This window comes from Doryrhamphus excisus, linkage group LG7, assembly GCF_037039965.1.
Source record: "Doryrhamphus excisus strain RoL-2023G ecotype Guam linkage group LG7, RoL_Dexc_Guam_v1.1, whole genome shotgun sequence".
NCBI lineage: Eukaryota > Metazoa > Chordata > Actinopteri > Syngnathiformes > Syngnathidae > Doryrhamphus > Doryrhamphus excisus.
Window position 1 is genome coordinate 19,472,308 of NC_136363.1, and position 16,093 is coordinate 19,488,400.

General features: G+C 41.6%; 1 long non-coding RNA gene across 2 annotated transcripts in view; it reads right to left on the reverse strand.

Annotated features, from left to right (window-relative positions):
* Positions 1 to 16,093, reverse strand: part of LOC131108996 (uncharacterized) — a 29,854-nt gene that overhangs the window by 1,574 nt on the left and 12,187 nt on the right. For both annotated transcript variants that reach the window (XR_013627795.1, XR_013627794.1), the window contains one exon: positions 15,882 to 16,035. This is a non-coding gene — a long non-coding RNA (uncharacterized LOC131108996). The remainder of the gene's footprint in view (positions 1 to 15,881; positions 16,036 to 16,093) is intronic.

Genomic DNA, 16,093 nt, shown 5'->3' on the forward strand with positions numbered 1-16,093 from the left:
AAGTCCTTACCAAAATCTGTCAAAGTGAGTAGAAAGCCATGGATAGAAATCCACACAATCTAGTGTTTTATAAGCCCACGCCGCCGTCGTCACTCGCCACTTCCTGCAGGGCCAGCAGGCCATCAATGAACGCTACGGATTTTCCAAAAACTCAAAGAGACAAACTGCAGACAAAGTAGAATTGATGGCTTCCACTGAGCTGCTCGGGGGGGGGGGGACCAGGACATGACGCACATGGAAAAACATGCCGGGGTTCTCCCGGACCAGGTTAATCAAGACAAGCTCAACGATTTCTCTCTCTGTGTGTGTGTGTGTGTGTGTGTGATTGCAGCCTGACTGCATTTTCCAGTGTGAACCCATCGCTCATTCATGAGATGCAATTTTACGTTACATCCAGTCGGCGGGAGGTCTTATGCCCGTTTTCTTCATATTCTAGCGTAGTGTAAATAAACAGCAACAGTGTATCATCCATCATGCTGTGTGGTGTGGGAGTGTGCCCAATACAAACATGGCTTCTGTTTTCTGTCTGTATACATATATGAATGTATATACATGTGTGTGTGTGTGTGTGTGGTCCTACAATGCACAGTAACCTTATGTTCCATGACTGTGGAAAAAATGAGGATTACACAATATGGATACCTAATGAGATGACGTATATACGCTCAATTGTGTATTCATTTTACAGTATGCTTATTACTGTGCTTGCAACAACTGGGTTGATTTTGGACGACATCACAAGCATGGAGAGACGTATTAGTTTTGATAAACATGAAAAAAAAAGCATAATTTTCATACTGCAGTGGAACAGTGCCACTGTTATGTAAGATTAAAGAGAAATGACTTACCCTTCACAGACACATACTAGAACAGGGGTCTCAAACACGCAGCCCGCGGGCCAAATGTGGCCCGCAGTGACACTAGTTTGAGGCCCCCGCCTTGATATGAAAGTTTAAAGTTTGATATGGATGCTGTATGGTATCATGTACCCAGAGAAAAATTATTACGTTTGATTCATGTTCATGTTAAAGGTTAAATAACTGTTAATAGTTATCCTCCCTATCCGTGTGGAAGTGGTAAGTTTTTGGCTATTTAAGTTGAAAGGAAATAACTTGAAGGCTACCGTTTAGGTCGCTAGCTCTCTTGTTTTGCGAGTTAGCATGTGTCTCAAGACCCTGCAGTTGCGCAATATGTTGTAAATAAAAAAAGAGTATAAATGTGACTATAGTCGTGTTTTGTCATGTCTACAGGGCTCTAATAATGATTTGTTCATTTTAATCTGAAAAAAATAATTTGTCTACCCACCAACTATATGTGGTTTCTTAAGTTTTTATTATTTGCCGTTTTATTATTATTATTATATTTATTTATTTATTAATTTATTCTTGATTTGTTTATTTATTTTTCATCTTATTTTGTGTAGAAAAATAAAAAGTAAGATATTTGAGAACAGTGGAATGTTTTATCAGAGCTTTTCTTGTAGAAAATCGAAACCCTAGCTCCAGTGGCCCCCCAAGTAAATTGAGTTTGAGACCCCTGTACTAGAACGGCTAAGCAATATCATCACCTAGTGGCGTTTTATTGGTACTGCAATCAATACGACTTGCAGAATAAATACACTAGGCAGAATTTCTTATTTAAAAATAGAATATTCTTGTAGTTATACCACAGAAAACATGTTTACAACATTCACAATATGAGTTTTAACATGATTAGAGCCCTCTAGACATGAAATAACACCCCTATAGTCATCTTTACTTTTGTTTTTACTCAGATTTGAGTTTTCGCTTGCTTAGGTGATGAGCACATTTAAACCTGCGTGTTACAGTAACTCTATTAACACATAGTAGGGACCAGTGTAAAATACTACATAGTCTTTGAACGCATCTTCTGAATGCTATATATTTGTATTGTAGCTTATTTAGCCATTTTTATGCTTGAAAATGTTTCATTTAGGCAACAAAAATTGCTTGAAAATGCTTTTTTTTTTTTTAACTCATAGGTCAAATGATCAATGATGTATTGCTTAGTGGCGGCCATGTTGCTTGCACCGGGTTTCCATACACGCTTTAATTTTGTTGTGGTTCGGCTGAACGCACTAAAGTTAAAAGTGGCTGTTTTGGAGAGTGTGTGAGAAATTTCAAGTCAATGCAGCTTTTATTTGTCGGAAAAAATAACGCAGTAGGGGTGCGCGTTTTCACAAATGTCCATTGTCGTGAAAAACAATTCGGTTATTTGGTATACTTAGCAATCAGCTAAAGGATAATAAGTATCCATGAAAAAAAAAAAACTGAGGCGGGGAGGGGGGGAATACGTGCTGCCCACTCCACGGCTTATCACCGCTTTGACGATGTTCTGTTTTCAGGCCCACGGATCTCGGAGTGGCGCAAAAGATGCCACGGCCGATTAGAGCCAGGGCCTCGGCGTCTTTGATGGCGCTACGGTGAAATTTGTTATACATTAAGCCAGTGCTAATGTGATTATGGACATTGATCCATTAAATCTACTGTAAAAATGCAGCCCGCCAGCCGGGTTTGAACTCGATACGGTGGAGAAATACGAGAGGTACTGTGAAAGATTAAAGATGCTTTGATGTCATATTTAACCCATGTGTACAGAAAAGGGGGGAAACGTCCATAAAAACGAGGTTTGGAGCGAGAAAGAGAGAGAGAGAAAGAGAGAGACAGGGCCCGTGTGAGAAATGGGATGGGTGTTTTTCTCTGTGGTGTCGTTACAGCGTGGGCACACAAGGGGGGCTTGTCACAATTACCCCCCGAGGGCGTTTTATCAGGGCCATAAAGTCAAACTCTGCACGGCTCACCCCCTTCCACTTTTGCTATGGGCCGCAAATATTGCTTAGAACAACGTCCATAGTAACAAAATAACACCGTTAGATAGTTAGACACATAAAAAACATTACTTTTAATTCTACAGCAGTAGAACATAGGCAAGTTTTAGCAAAATATCAGTTCAAAAAGCGAGAAAAAATAGCTTTTTTTCATTTTCTCAGTGACTCATGCATACTGTAGTGTTTTTATATCCTTGTTAAAACACATAACTCCTGTATTTATATATTTCCTCACACGATTAGCTTCTTGTGTTTCTTCTATTGTTTATTTCTGCAAAATATCAGTTCAAAAAGCGAGAAAAAAATAGCTTTTTTTCCATTTTCTCAGTGACTCACGCATACTGTAGTGTTTTTATATCCTTGTTAAAACACATAACTCCTGTATTTATATATTTCCTCACACGATTAGCTTCTTGTGTTTCTTCTATTGTTTATTTCTGCAAAATATCAGTTCAAAAAGTGATTTTCTCACATTTACCGCACTCTCAAAGTTGAAATTTCATTTAAAATTTTATTGATTTACTGACTAAGTAGGACACATTCAATTATTAAGTGACTCGCGCGTATTGCCGTTTGGCTGTAGTGTTTTTATATCCTTGTTAAAACACATAACTCCTGTATTTATATATTTCCTCACATGATTAGCTTCTTGTGTTTCTTCTATTGTTTACACATAGGCAACTTTCAGCAAAATATCAGTTCAAAAAGGGCGAAAAAATAGCTTTTTTTCATTTTCTCACATTTACTGCACTCTCAAAATTGAAATTTCATTTAAATTTTATTGATTGACCTACTAAGTTGGACACATTCAATTATTAAGTGACTCACGCATATTGTAGTGTTTTTATATCCTTGTTAAAACACATAACTCCTGTATTTATACATTTCCTCACACGATTAGCTTCTTGTGTTTCTTCTATTGTTTACACATAGGCAACTTTCAGCAAAATATCAGTTCAAAAAAAGATTAAAAAAGAGCTTTTTTTCATTTTCTCACATTTACCGCACTCTCAAAGTTGAAATTTTGTTTAAATTTTAGTGATCGACCTACTACGTTGGACACACTACTCAATTATTAAGTGACTCGCACATATTGCCGTTTGGCTGTAGTGTTTTTATATCCTTGTTAAAACACATTGCTCCTGTATTTATATATTTCCTTACACGATTAGCTTCTTGTGTTTCTTCTATTGTTTACAGTATTGGCAGTTAGCTAGTTTGGTAGCCATGACCACAGAAGCAAGACGATTGATTGACAGTGATTTGCAGCCAATTAAGACACAGAAGCAAATGGGAGAATAGAAAAAGATAGTAGTAGAAGTAGTGCCGAAAACTATACACAGTGTAAATGAAGTACGGCTCAGCGTCTACGAAATTATGTGTGATTCTGTCGTTACCTAGTTAGCCCTCACTCAAAAAATGAATTATTATTATATCTATTCTCAGCCTAAATTTAGCATCTTCAAGGATAAAAACGGCTAATACAAGACAGAAGAAGCATTCGAACTGTGAATGTAATACTCTACATTGGCCACTCGGTGTCAGTAATCGTTCGGTGAGACGTGACAGGAATTTATTGCAGGTTGTCATTTTTGTGGCACGATGTCAATACACCAGTAATGTAGTTGGACCGTAATAATAAATAAATAATTAATAAATAATCATAAAATTAATATTATTAATAATAAACAAAAAATAATACATTAATTAATAATAAATACAAATAATAATAATTGTTATTATATGTAAATGGAGCATTCTTTAGCAGTTTTTATATCTTTAAAACCAACAGAAAAGACAATCTGTTCATGTCTTACATAATGATTGTGGATAAAACTTCCTTTAAGACAAAATTCATTACTTTTTTGTAACTTTTTTGTAAATTTGTAACTTTATGTACTTCCTCGCTTGTGGTGTATTTTATTAGTACCTATTAAACGCACTGTAACCTGAATGCCACATTATTATTAAACGCAAAAAACTTTTTACTGCTGCTTGGGAAAGATTGTAAACAAAATGACGATGAGAAGCAACGGCTGACCTCGGCGTCGTGCACGGCCTCTCACTTGGGCGCCCGTAATGCAACAAAGGTGTGTGACTGAGTAATCTCCTTAAATAGGCTCCCCCTGGCAAAGCGGCGGGTTCAGTCACGGGGGCCCCCCTCGCTCCTCCAGCAGAGGAAACGACACCCACTCCCCGATCCCCGCTCGAGATAAAGCAACGCGGATGACATCACCGTCTCCCCGCATTTGAGGAGAAAACATGGCAGCCCTTATTAGCATGTGTAGCGTCGAAGCCAACGGAATAATAATGTTATCTCCCGACTCGCAATGAAACCGCAACGACGGCCAAGCTAAACAATGAGGAAGATGGTCAAGGCATCACCGTCAGACGGCGTTTATTTTGGTTTCAGGTCGGAGACGGATCGCAGACTGTAATTTGGGAGTTGCTGGAGGACAAACGTGTGGGAAGTTTATGAGGGGGTTGCAAGGTAACGCCATATTGGGAAAGATTGACTGCTGTTTTATACATGACAATTACCAGAAAGGAAGAATAGGCTCTCTATGTTCAACTATTTATTATTATTGATCATTTTATCAAAGTAGAAGTATATTTTCTAGCACACATGGGTCCTCTTCTGCATGCACAAGCTAAAATAAGACACAACCATGAAGCTCTGTTGTGGTTTTTGGTATGCACTGTATATATAATATGTTGATTATAAGGCTTTTTCTGCATTGTTTCGTAATTTTATGCTGTAGAAAAGTGCAAAAATGTCCGTAACTCATCTAAAAAGGGACTAATCATTAATTTCACAAATGTTACATATGATTTTCTATGTAATTTTATATTTATGTACTACCTGCAGATGCTCACCTTGACATAAAACAAGCAGTGACTGTCATGGCCTGACCAGAAGATGGCGCTCTAAATGCACATATGAAGACCTGAAGGTCCTTTTATTTAGGTCTAGGAGGTTGCTGAAGGGGCTTATACCGCCCCCACAAAGGGACACCTGATAGCACCCCCATTACCCATCAGCACTCTGGACTAATTATCCTGGAGGCTGCTACTGTTTTCCTTCGATTCATTTAATTAATTTTACATCCGCCCTCAAATAGATGATTAAAAAATCTACTTTGGAATAACAAAATACTAAATTGACGGGGATAGTTTTCATGAGAAAAAAGTCAGAAAAAGACAAGAGGTCTTATTTAATAGAGATTTAGACTTCAGCTTTTCTTCCCGTCACTCACACACACAAAGCATTCGCTGAAAATACAATTTTTGTGTTAAAAACACTTAATAAAATGTGTTTTTTAATGTAAAAAAAAAACAAATTCCCCTTTATCAGTTCATAAGAGCTATATTTATTTATATGGGTGCACTAAAAGAATTAGGAAGTTACTTAATAATTTATAAATATTGATTAACTTAAACAGGAGGGATTAATTTGCATGAGAGATATTGGGGAGGGTGATGGTGGGGCTACAGTAAATGTCTCACTCAGGACAACGAGTGATCAATAACCTCAGCGTTTTGGGACAGTGGAGGTGGGGTGAGGGGGTCACATGACGGCAGATTCCATGAGTGAGCAGCGGGCCATTCTTGACACTAAAAGGACTATTGAGTTTCAAGACAGTAAGAAGTTCGGGTTTCAATGCAAAAAAAAATTAAAAATAAATAAAAATGTAGGCAAATTTTTCAAAATAAAGTTTCCAATAAATCTACAAATACACTTTTGTTTTCCCCCCTTGCAAAAAAAACTTCCACCTGTCCTGCAAAGTGATAAAGCTATTAATTACATCTGCGTGCTATATGCCAGGAAGTGACGGCCTGGTGCTTTTATTTAATGATTTGCACAGCATAGGCAGTGCATGACAGACGCCAGAGTATTTTACACACACACACATACATACACACACACACACACACACACACACACACCATGCTACACGTCGTCCAGAGCGTCTGAGGCCATGCTTGTGTTTGTATAAGCTAGACTTTCCCAAACGGAACCTAATAGCCATCTGCCCTAGCAGGCTGCAGGGCTATCATATGTGAGCAGGTAACAGACAGCTATTAAAATCACACCCTCTCTCTCTCTCTCTTTCTTTCTTTCTCTCTATCACACATTTTTACTGTATATTGTAAGAGATTGTTGAAGAAGATGGGGAAAAAAGGAGGACCGGGACTTTAAATATAGAGCAGGCGCCAGTCGGGACATACCAAGCGGAGATACATGGCACTGATGAAAGGGATGATTTATGGTCGTAACATTCGATAACTGACACTGATTTTTTCTATACAAAAGGTATTTATACTGTATTTTACAGTACAGTGGCCAAGGATACACAAAAATATTAGTATATCCAAATATATGCTATAAAGCCTTTATTTCTGACAATTATAAGGCTTCACTCCTATCTAATAATAAAGAACATCATATGGTTAGCGTGCAGGCCACACAGCTAGGAGACCCGAGTTCGATTCCACCCTCGGTGATGTATGTGTGGAGTTTGCATGCATGGGTTTTCTGCGGGTACTCCGGTTTCCTCCCACATTCCAAAAACATGCTAGGTTAATTAGCAACTCCAAATTGTCCATAGGTATGAATGTGAGTGTGAATGGTTGTTTGTCTATATGTGCCCTGTGATTGGCTGGCGACCAGTCCAGGGTGTGTCCCGCCTTTCGCCCGAAGTCAGCTGGGATAGGCTCCAGCACCCCCTGCGACCCTCATGAGGATAAGCGGCAGAAAATTAATGAATGTAGTTTTCCGGCTGCACGGTGTACACATGGTTTGCACACAGGCCACGCAGCTAGGAGAACCGAGTTCAATTCCACCCTCGGCCATCTCTGTGTGGAGTTTGCATGTTCTCCCTGTGCAGGCGTGGGTTTCCTCCCACATTCCAAAAACACACAAAAGACTCCAAATTGTCCATAGGTATGAATGTGAGTGTGAATGGTTGTTTGTCTATATGTGCCCTGTGATTGGCTGGCCACCAGTCCAGGGTGTACTTCGCCTCTTAAAAATGAATGAATGAATGAATGAATCATTATTCACAAAAAATACACACTATATAATGAACTAATTCACTACTAAAGACGTATTAATACGTATTTTTTGGCAAAAAGAGGTGATGATGCAACTCCACAATAGAAAAGAGCACATTTGGTGCAATTTTAAGCTAAAAAAAAACGGTCACAACGTGACATAGTAAGTGCATAAGGAAATTTTAGCACATTAAACACACATGCACACAGTTCAGTTGCAAATGTGAAAATTATAAATCGTTTTTCGGGTCATATTTCTAACAATGCCGCTTATCCTCACTTGGGTCGCAGGTATGCTGGAGCCTACCCCATCTGTCTTTGGGAGGGGTACACCCTGGACTGGGGAAGTGAAAACCAACATCAAGAAAAGAGAGAAAAGAGAGGACTATTTGTCGCACTTAAATGATCGATTGTATTCTTGAGTATGTTAAAAGGATCTGCTCCTATGAGAGTGACAGTAATAACTAAGCAGTGTAGTTCTGTTATTATTGGCTGAAAGACCAGATCCTAGTAAGCCTTATATTGATTTATTGATGGAAGACCACTAAGACATAAGACTAACACTACGATAAACACCTCGGTAGGTGCTGCTGTTTTAAATATGAATTGAGGTAAGCAGGAAATGACAAATATATCCATGCAATGGAGCGGATCTAAAGTTTTTGCCTTTGCTTCAATGACTAAAAGAGTAGTGTGGAAAAAAATATATAGCTGCACTTCAACATTTCATTAATCCAAAGTAGTGCTCATGTATTCCCCTGACTATCTAATTACTCTCTAAAAGCTTCTCCATTGGCGTCTTTGTAATGAGGCCCCAAAGACTACAGGTTGACATAGCCCCCCCTAACTCCCCCCATCCGTTGCACCTTACCCCAATCTCTACCATCCGGCCTAAAGGGCCTGTATAGCAGCGTTCCATCTGCAGACGGAAGCCATTGAGGTGGAACATAGAGGCAGGAGGGGGTCATGACAAGATAAAGATATCAGTCGCAGACAAGGGCAAAGGAACATATTGATGGAGAGGGGCCTCTCTCAGGGGCGGCTTGACACCAGATACCTGCTATTTAAAACAGTGGTTTCGCTTGCTCATGGATTTGTCCGCTCCGCAACTCATGAGCAACCCACCCCCTTATTTTACAGTGTCAAGCAGACAAAGACTCACACCCTCATAACTGCTAATGCTGCCGACATAAGGCTCCATCTTTTGCCCTGTAATGAAATGTGTTATGGACTCCCAAACTGGATCCTGGAACAAACCCCCCCCCCCCCAATTTCTGTCGTCCTCATGGCTTCAGAGTTAACCATTAGTCTGGTCTTTCAGTGCAACACCCCCCCCCCCCCCGTCCGCTCTCTTCCTGGCTCAGGCTGTCTGGCCGGGGGCCAATGCCCCTTTGAGGACGGATGCTGGGATCAAGTCCACCCATTGGCCATGCTTTGTGTGAGCGGAGCCAAGTGACAGTGAGACTTGGGCAACAGCTGAAAGACGCTGGCAGTGGGAGGGGGGGGGCGAGGAGGGGCGGGGGGGTAGAGGGTTCAGTCTCGCTCACTGAGAAGTGGAAACACTAGAAGCAAAAAATGTTGGACTTGTCTCGTAGAAAAAGAGTCCTGTTTTATTCCATTTGTCTGAGTCGGATGAAATAGGTTTATGGTCACAAAAGATACAAGTGAGGGCTGTACGGTGGGCGAGTGGTTAGCGCGCAGACCTCACAGCTAGGAGACCAGGGTTCAATTCCACCCTCGGCCATCTCTGTGTTCTCTCCGTGCATGCGTGGGTTTTCTCCGGGTACTCCCACATTCCAAAAACATGCTAGGTTAATTAGCGACTCCAAATTGTCCATAGGTATGAATGTGAGTGTGAATGGTTGTTTGTCTATATGTGCCCTGTGATTGGCTGGCCACCAGTCCAGGGTGGACCCCGCCTCTCTCGCCCGAAGACATCTGGGATAGGCTCCAGCACCCCCACCGCGACCCTTGTGAGGATAAGCAGTAGAAAATGAATGAATGAATGAAAGATACAAGTGAGACATAAGGATGTGTGTTGTAAAGATATCTAAACATCTAAAAAAAGAGCGTCTTTTTAGATGTTTGTACAGCTTTAGAATGCACAGAAAATTTCCTATTCATTCATTTTCTACCGCTTATCCTCACGAGGGTCGCGGGGGTGCTGGAGCCTATCCCAGCTGTCTTCGGGTGAGCGAGAGGCGGGGTACACCCTGGACTGGTGGCCAGCCAATCACAGGGCACATATAGACAAACAACCATTCACACTCACATTCATACCTATGGACAATTTGGAGTCGCTAATTAACCTAGCATGTTTTTGGAGAAAACCCACGCATGCACGGAGTGAACATGCAAACTCCACACAGAGATGCCCAAGAGTGGGTTTGAACTCGGGTCTCCTAGCTGTGAGGTCTGCGGCTAACCACTACACCGCCGTGCAGCCGGTAGTAGATATCTTCTTAGAAAATTGTTTCTACACCAACCAGACATGAGCCTGCCCTTTCCTTTCCTTGGCACCGTACCCAAGGGTGGTGGAAGACCCCCCCGCCCCCACTGTGCCCCAAAGCCCATTATAGCCCCTTGGTCCCTTCAAGCCATCACCAACCTTCTCCACGTCTGCCCCTTCTGTCACATACCCCTGGCCCTGCCTTGTCACACCCCAGCACTGATGGATGGTCAGGGTCACTGGTTCAGCTGTGGAGTTCAAGCCTGCGGGCTCCATAGACACCCCCCCCCCACTTTACTCCCTCCAACACACACACAAGTCTGCCTCCACCCACCTTTTACAACTCCTGCTCTCTCTCTCTCACTTCAGAACGCTAAAGCCCGGCACTCAGCTGAGAAAACTCATAACTCTCCCCTCAGCGTCCGCACCCCCCCCCCCCCCCGACACCCACTGGTAACACTTTCATTCCTCTCTGGGCCCTCAAATAGACCCCGGCTTCCTGGGGCCACATAAATCATCACAGGGGTGGGGTGTAGAGTCAGGAGTCAGTTCATGGCGAACGGATTGGCGGCAGATCAATCAACGCCAGCGCACCCTCGGTTATCTCTTCATAATGACGCTACTGAAGCTTGTGTCAAGTCCAATCGAGGCTTTGTAGCTCAAGACAATTATTCCGGATCAATCACACAGGGTCGGGGGGGGGTGTTTACAGTCTTGCTCGGATCCCACATGGCGAAGGGATCTGGTGAGTTTCGGATTCTGGAGTTGAATCGACACTGACACAGTCTCTGCTCTTATGCTAATCACAATGTTTAGGAGCATTGAACTGACAAGTGGGGGACGGGGGGGGGCTGACATTGGGTGGGAGTGTCCGACAAATTCCAGTAGTTTGAAACGTGGCAATTATCAGCATTAGGCTGCTCCCCTGCCGACCCGTATCGTTAAAAAAGTGAGCGGAAATGGCAGCAATCAGGACCGATTTCCCTCTGTGATGCAGGACGGACTGGACACACACGTACACACATATCCAAAAGATACAGAAGATCTGCAGAGACCCTGACAGATGGAAACAAAGTCCTTTGGGTTTGACAGCCCCCACGTAGAGCCAGAATTGCTCTCGGATTGACTAACAATTAAGATATCAAACAAGATCACGGCAACTTACTGACAGCTGCTCCAATTGTTTGCACCTGCCCTCGCTGGTGCTCTTGCACATGTCTGCAACGGATTAGGACCACTTGTGCTGGTGGACACATTTCACCTTCGTACAAGTGATTTAGTCCAGACTCATCCTCCTGTCTGGACTAGAGATGGCTCAACACACCCCCGTTCATTCAATCAGCTTTGTTGAGCCCGTTTCTCCAAATGCTAGGAGGGCTTTAGAAATAGTTGAAGTACATCTGACTCATATCAGGGTTCACAGTTGGGATTTGGCTTGGATTTTAAGCTTTTTTTGTGTACTGCTAACACTATCATGCTGTGTCTTAGCATGCTAACATTAGCATTTGTAGCATACTATCATTTTTGGAGGTATTAAAGTAAGTGTAAGGGTAGTCACATACAGTATATAAACAAATACCACTATCATGCTAGGTGTTAGCATACTAACGTTAGCATCTTAGCATTTGTAGCATACTATCATTTTTGGGGGTATTAAAGGATAAGTGTAAGGGTAGACATATACAGTATATAAACAAATACCACTATCATGCTAGGTGTTAGCATACTAACATTAGCATCTTATCATTTGTAGCATACTATCATTTTTGGGGGTATTAAAGGATAAGTGGAAGGGTAGACACATACAGTATATAAACAAATGCCACTATCATGCTAGATGTTAGCATGCTACTGTTGGCATATTATTAGCATTGTATCGTTTTTAGCCGTTTTCATGCGTAGCCACTATTATGCTAGGTGTTAGCATACTAACATTCGTATCTTATCATTTGTAGCATACTATCATTTTTGGGGGTATTAAAGGATAAGTGTAAGGGTAGACACATACAGTATATAAACAAATACCACTATCATGCTAGGTGTTAGCATACTAACGTTAGCATTTGTAGCATACTGTCATTTTTGGGGGTATTAAAGGATAAGTGTAAGGGTAGACACATACAGTATATAAACAAATACCACTATCATGCAAGGTGTTAGCATGCTAACGTTAGCATAGTATTAGCATTGTATAATTTTTAGCCGTTTTCATGGGTAGTCACTATTATGCTAGGTATTGCATGCCAACATTAGCATGTTAGCTTTGCTAGCATGCTAACTTGAGCATAAGAGCAATGAAGATCAAAACTGGACTGTTCAGGTTATCGTCTATCCTCTGAGCAGACTTCGTCAGTCCATGCTCAATGATTAGAAGATACAAAACACTAGTCTGATTCCTCGTCTGAGGAGAAAGTGCTTATCTTCTAAAAGTAGAGACAAAAAATCATTCTTTTGTGGTGTCAAATGAGTGGTCCAGATAAGGTGTAGTGGGGCCTCCTCCTCAGACTAGGGCTGTCCTACCTAGTCATTAAGTCTTTTAAGACAGCCTACACAACAGTCCAGTTGTGATCAATTCAATCCCCAGAAAATTTGCTTTCAAAACACATTTGCAACTACAATATTTAATACCCCAACATCTGAAACGATTTTCGTAGTAGATTAAGCACACCTTCCACATATTTGTTCTCCATAAGCCTCAAAAAATGTATCACTGTTCCACTGCTGGACACGAATCAATCCAACTCAGCAGACTAACAGACTAACCAAGAGGAAGTACACTAAATATGGAGGACAAATCACTCTCCAGAACCAATCGCACAGGGTTCCATGTTCAAGTCTGCATACAGTTCAAACAGGGCCACACGCTGCTATTATATTTCTCTCGGCTTTCGGCTCCATTAACACTGGCCTCCCTTCAGTGCACAATAACACTGGCATTGTCTAGACATGTAAAGCACCAGGAAGCTTACTGGTTGCATGCGTGCGCACCGACAATTCATGTCAAAAACCACGCACAGGAAGTCAAGACTTGGCATGATTGTACTGTAGCAGAGGAGTCCACATTGTGCACAGTGCCAACCTCCCTGGAGTCAAGCCAGTCCCACTGGACTCTCACCGGATGGTATTGTGGGGGTGCGGGAAAGGGGGAGGAGGGGGGGCATCGCGGCTGAGTAACTCTAGCTGGCTCTTTGACACAGTACAGGTATGTCCCCTGTGGCCCAGATTACCGGGGGACTGTGTAAACAGCCCCGCTAATCTGAGGAAGTATCCTGTTGGCGTGTTTGTGAAGCCTGCCTTTAGTGACATGATTGGTATTTCGCTCGGAAAAAACATTCTAGGTGTCGGGGTATTCATCTGAAATCTAAAATGCGCAAATCTCCGACCTGCGGGGTGGTTTCTTCGGCCCTCGTTTTCCACTGTGTCATCTCCAGGTAGACACTGTTTACATATTAATGGCTGCACATGATGAGATGGCCTCCTCACAAGGCTGCCACTACTGGATAATTGATCATGTCGTTTGAAAACAATGCGGTTCAGGTTCAGGTCTTATGATCATATTTCTTGGCTTTATTTTATTTAACGCTTAAATCATGGGAGCAGGAATCAGTTTTGGGAAATGCTGACGGATATAATTTGCACATTTGAGCCAGCAGAGGGAGCTTTTGAGGAGTGGAATTTTTCTTTTATTCGTGTTCTAACCGCGGGTTAGTATATACATGTAAAACATGATTTCATTGCTGGTTTAGATGCAGTACATAGTGGAAAATCATATTAAAACATAAAAATGGACACTCATAGTTAAAAATAAATAGATACATGATTTTTGGTTAACTACAACTTTTCATTCATTCATTTTCTATCGCTTTGCGGGGGGTGCTGGAGCCTATCGCAGCTGTCTTTGGAAGTACTTTGGGGGAATTGGTCGCCAGCCAATCACAGGGCACATATAGACAAACAACCATTGTGGGTGGAATTGAACTGGGGTCTCCTAGCTGTGAGGCCTTTGCGCTAACCACTCATCACTAACACCAAATGTTAGTATAATTATGTTATGTTATAATATGCAAGCATTAGCATGCTCACACCTAGCATAATAGCGCAAAGTGTTTGTAAAGATCCTATCCCTGAAAATGCTAGAAATGTTAGTATAATTATGTTAGCATGCTAACATTGACGTGCTAGCTTGCTAACACCTAGCATGATAGCGCTAAGTGTCTGCAAAACTTAATATTTATGAAAATTGTTTTTGGAAACCGAAATACCCGGAGAAAACCCACGCATGCACGGGGAGAACATGCAAAACTCCACAAAGAGATGGCCGAGGGTGGAATTGAACCCTCATCTCCTAGCTATGAGGTCTGCGCGCTAACTACTCGACCGCCGTGCCTCCCCTTAACTACAAAAAAAATGCATATTTATTCAAATTTTACATATTCTTAGCCTAAATTAAGCATTAATGGCTAAATTAACGATAATACAAATATAATGCTTTCCGAAGATGCGTTCAAAGACCTGTAGTTTTTTACACCGGTCACTAGGTGTCACTAATGTTGCATAGATGAAACAACAGCCACCACAGAAAGTACATCGTCCAGACAGGGTCTTATTTTTTGTTATTATGTCTACTATATTAGGTAATTCCTGTGTTAAGGTGACTATAGGGGTGTTAGTTCATGTCTAGAGGGCTCTAATAATGTTAAAAACCGTATTTAGAAGATTTTAAACAAGTTTTCTAGGCTCTAAGTTATGAAAATATTCCATTTATTTATAAAGATATCCTACTTTGCAAATGTTCCTTAATCAAGGTTGTGCGTGGAACCAATTAACTGCAATAAATTAGGGATTTGGGCATCTATCATATAAACCAATAGAAAATAATAATACACCATAAAGTCGATATTTTGTTTAAACATGTAGCTAGAACATTTTTATTATTATTATTATTATTAGAGTACAAGGTCAAACTGTATGATTAGCGCTAATTCTAGTGCTAAAACAACACAAGAGATGTCCTGGCTGGTCCACTTCAACTAGCAGGTAATTTAAATTACATATGGTTGCTTTAAACCACCAATGTTGATTTGTTTATCTGATGGTTGCAGTTAAGTCATCTCACAGCCAAGCGAGACAAGTAATGAGCATTTTTTTGTGTGTTTATACGAGCGTATCCCATGCATGGAAGCACTTCCTGTATTCCTCCTCGGAATACAGTCATGAAAGGAGCTCCCGGGACACAGCCTCCCCCCTGTATGTCATTCCATCATTAGCTACCTGACCCTGGCGTTTAATGTATCGATTATTCAAATGTGCCTTTTAAATTAATCCAGGTTAATTTACGCAGTCCACCCCCATCTCATCGGCATCCCACCCAGCATGAATAGGCCCACTGTTGGGCAAAAGCCGGGGCCACCCACTTTTATGGGAATCTGCAGTGAATTAGAAAATCTGTCAGTGCTGCGCCACGCGGATATGCCGTGTCACTCCACCTGTAAAAAGAACCACTCTTTGTCTATTATCTGCCCGTCTTACCTGAGGAGAGTTAACCTCCAGGTCAATAACATCTCCACGGTGTTTCATGACTGGCTGGGGCCTTGGCTGGAGGTCTGTGGAGGGCCATTGTTATCAGGAAGGTGGGCTTCCTCGTGCTTTGGCTCTCCGCTGCACATACCTCTGGGAAACAGATCTGTAAGAAGCAATGAAGGGAATCCACGGGTTAGATAGCGACTCATTTAAATATAACA